The 3,427-nt window shown below is 46.4% G+C and overlaps 1 non-coding gene across 1 annotated transcript; it reads left to right on the top strand.

Moving 5' to 3' along the window:
• The first annotated feature begins 3,059 nt into the window (after positions 1-3,059).
• trnah-gug (transfer RNA histidin (anticodon GUG)) lies at positions 3,060-3,131 on the top strand. Its single transcript has one exon. It is a non-coding gene; the product is annotated as a tRNA-His (tRNA).
• Positions 3,132-3,427: the final 296 nt, after the last annotated feature.

Raw genomic sequence — 3,427 nt, 5'->3', positions numbered from 1 at the left:
TGACAGGTGGTGGAGTTTGAATTCAATAAGCACCTGGAATTGAAGAGTCTCGTGATGACCTGAAACAGTTGTGTAGAAAATCCCATCTTATTCACTCATGGAGTTCGGGAAGCAACGTGCCATTGTCATCTGCTCTGTCCCACAGGAGACTCCAGATAGATAATATCGTGGTTGACTCTTAAATGTCCTCTGGGAAATAACTGACGTACTAGGCATGAATAAATTTATTTTAAAATTCCCACTTTTCCATTCATGTTTGGAATCAATTGTCCATTAAATGTTGCAAACGTACCCTCATCAATCACTTCCTCAGCAAGTTAATTGCACACGTAAAACACCTTCCCTATAAAAATGCCTCACATGCCTTTTTTTAAAAAAACAATCTCTCTTTTCATCTTAAACATATGCCCTCTCGCCTTGAAACCCCCCTCCTGGGAAAAGGCCGCTATCGTTAACTCTAAACTTGCCTCTCAATAATTCATAAACTTCCGTCAGATCGCCGCTCAAACCCCTAATCTAGAGTGAAAACAGTCTCAACTAAGAGAAAATGAGAACTGCAGATGGGAGATCAGAGTCGAGAGTGTTGTGCCGGGAAAGCACAGCAGGTCAGGCAGCATCTGAGGAGCAGGAGAATCGACGTTTCGGGGAAGAGCCTGGTGAACGACACTTGCGCGAAAAAAAATGATTGTCCTGCTCTTCGGATTCTGTGTGACCTGATGTGGTTTTCCAGCACCCCGATCTCGAATCTGAAAATAGTCTCAGCCTATCCAGCCTTTCATTAGAACTCAAACCTTCCACAGGCAACATGCGTGTATACCTTTTCTGAACCTACTCCAGCTGAATAATATCATTCCAACAACTGGGCGATCAGAACTGGACATCATATTCCAGAAGAGGCCTCATCAATGTCCTGCAAAACTTCACCATAACGTCCCGACTCCTATACACAAAGGACTGAGCAATGAAGGGAAGTTTGTTAAATGCCTTTGAACCATCTTGTCATTAGGTAATGCAAATGACAAGGAATTATGGACCTGCATCCCGAGTTTCCGTGTTCTCCAACATACGCATAGCCATACTCTTTTTGTTGTACCAAAATGCAATACCTTCCATTTATCCAGATTGAACTCCATGTTACATTTTTCAGTCCAACGACTCATTGGAGGAAGATCCTTTTGAATCTTAGATAATCATCCTCACTGTCTAAATTCTGGCGTCGCCTGCAAACCTACGCAGCACGCCTGCAGTGAGTTCCACTGTTTTCTCATATAGATCAATGATTCATATTTACTTGTAGTGGCCGTGATTCAACAGTGTGCAGGTCATACAACAGTTAGTCATGCAATTAACCATGAGGAAGAAAGCCGCAGACTACAGGGAGATATTAAACAATTGGAAATTAAAATGGTGAAAGCAATTCATTCCAGGGAACTGGGTGATAGTGAAGCAAAATTAAACTTCAAACCAGCTGTCCACGCTCCAGTTGTGGCACTCAGTTATCTCAGCAAGATGCACTGTAGATTGCTGTTACTATAAACGGGAACAAATTTTCCCTTCTGCCCGCCTTTGACCAGGAACACTCCCAACCTCTGAATTGCTTGCGCCTCTAAACCATCATAGAAACACCGTGCATTCTCCGGTTGTGTCACTTGAGCCATTGAGTATCTCTGTGACCTCATTCCCATCCCGATTTCAAGTTGGTTCTTCGCGACTGCGTCACTCAGTTCCTCTGATTCTGGGGCTGGGAATTGGGATGATGTGTCAGCAGTGGTTACTGCCTTGTGTGGGGAAACTCGGGAAGTAACCGATGCTAAAATGCATTGCTGTTGAAGTATACATTTCTACAAAAGCTTGGTAAAAACAATGACTGTAGATGCTGGAAACCAGATTCTGGATTAGTGGTGCTGGAAGAGCACAGCAGTTCAGGCAACATCTGAGGAGCAGTAAAATCGACGTTTCGGGCAAAAGCTCTTCATCAGGAATAAAGTCAGAGAGCATGAAGGGTGGAGAGATAAGTGAGAGGAGGGCATGGGTTTGTGAGAAAGTAGCATAGAGGACAATAGTTGAGTGGGGGAGGGGATGAAGGTGACAGGTCGGGGGGGAGGGCGGAGTGGATAGGTGGAAAAGAAGATAGGCAGGTAGGACAAGTCAGGACACGTCATGGGGACAGTGCTGAGCTGGAAGTTTAGAACTAGGATGAGGTGGGGGAAGGGGAAATGAGGAAACAGTTGAATCCACATTGATGCCCTGGGGTTGAAGTGTTCCGAGGTGGAAGATGAGACGTTCTTCCTCCAGGCGTCTGGTGGTGAGAGAGCGGCGGGAGGGTGGCACGGTGGCACAGTGGTTAACACTGCTGCCTCACAGCGCCAGAGACCCGAGTTCAATTCCCGCCACATTCTCCCCGTGTCTGCGTGGGTTTCCTCCGGGTGCTCCGGTTTCCTCCCACAGTCCAAAGATGTGCAGGTCAGGTGAATTGGCCATGCTAAATTGCCCGGAGTGTTAGGTAAGGGGTAGATGCAGGGGTATGGGTGGGTTGCGCTTCGGCGGGTCGCTGTGGACTTGTTGGGCCGAAGGGCCTCTTTCCACACTGTAAGTAATCTAATCAAAAGGAGACCCAGGAACTCCATGTCCTCGGCAGAGTGGGAGGGAGAGTTGAAATTTTGGGCCACAGGGCGGTGTGGTTGATTGGTGCGGTTGTCCCAGAGATGTTCCCTAAAGCGCTCTGGCGAGGAGGCGTCCAGTCTCCCCAATGTACAGTAGACCGCGCCGGGAGCAACGGATGCAATAAATGATATTGGTGGATGTGCAGGTAACAAAAGCTGCACTGTCCCCAGATTCTTTGATGTTTTGGAGAAATCTATTTACCTCAGCCTTCAGCACATTAATGATGGAATCACCACGGCCTCTGTGAGCACCGATGTTAAACGGTCAGCCCATTCTGAGTTCCCACATATTTGCCACTGTTCACTTCGCACTGATATTGTGCATTTGGTGCTCTGCCTAACATTTCTTATGAAACTGTACTTATGGTGCGTGCTAAGGGCGTTTATCTGTGGGGTGCCGTGATCGTATAGTGGTTAGTACTCTGCGTTGTGGCCGCAGCAACCTCGGTTCGAATCCGAGTCACGGCAGTAATCACTCTATTTGTCCCAGTCTTTTGTGAAACACAAAGGAATCAGTAGTTTTAACGTTTTGATTTTCGCTAAGGTGATTTTTTTTCCTTCAAGCTCTGCTTCTCTGTGCGTCATATGTCAGAATTCAAATCCACCCGTTCTCATAGATTTCTTCCCTCCTACGATCACTAACTGAACTTTCCATCCCATACCCCCATGTCATTAATTTGGAGATGCCGGTGTTGGACTATGGAGTACAAAGTTAAAAATCACCCAACACCAGGTTATGATCTTACAGATTTAATTGAAGCACT

This window comes from Chiloscyllium punctatum, chromosome 31 (genome assembly GCF_047496795.1).
Source record: "Chiloscyllium punctatum isolate Juve2018m chromosome 31, sChiPun1.3, whole genome shotgun sequence".
Lineage (NCBI taxonomy): Eukaryota > Metazoa > Chordata > Chondrichthyes > Orectolobiformes > Hemiscylliidae > Chiloscyllium > Chiloscyllium punctatum.
This window is presented reverse-complemented; position numbering and strand designations above follow the sequence as displayed.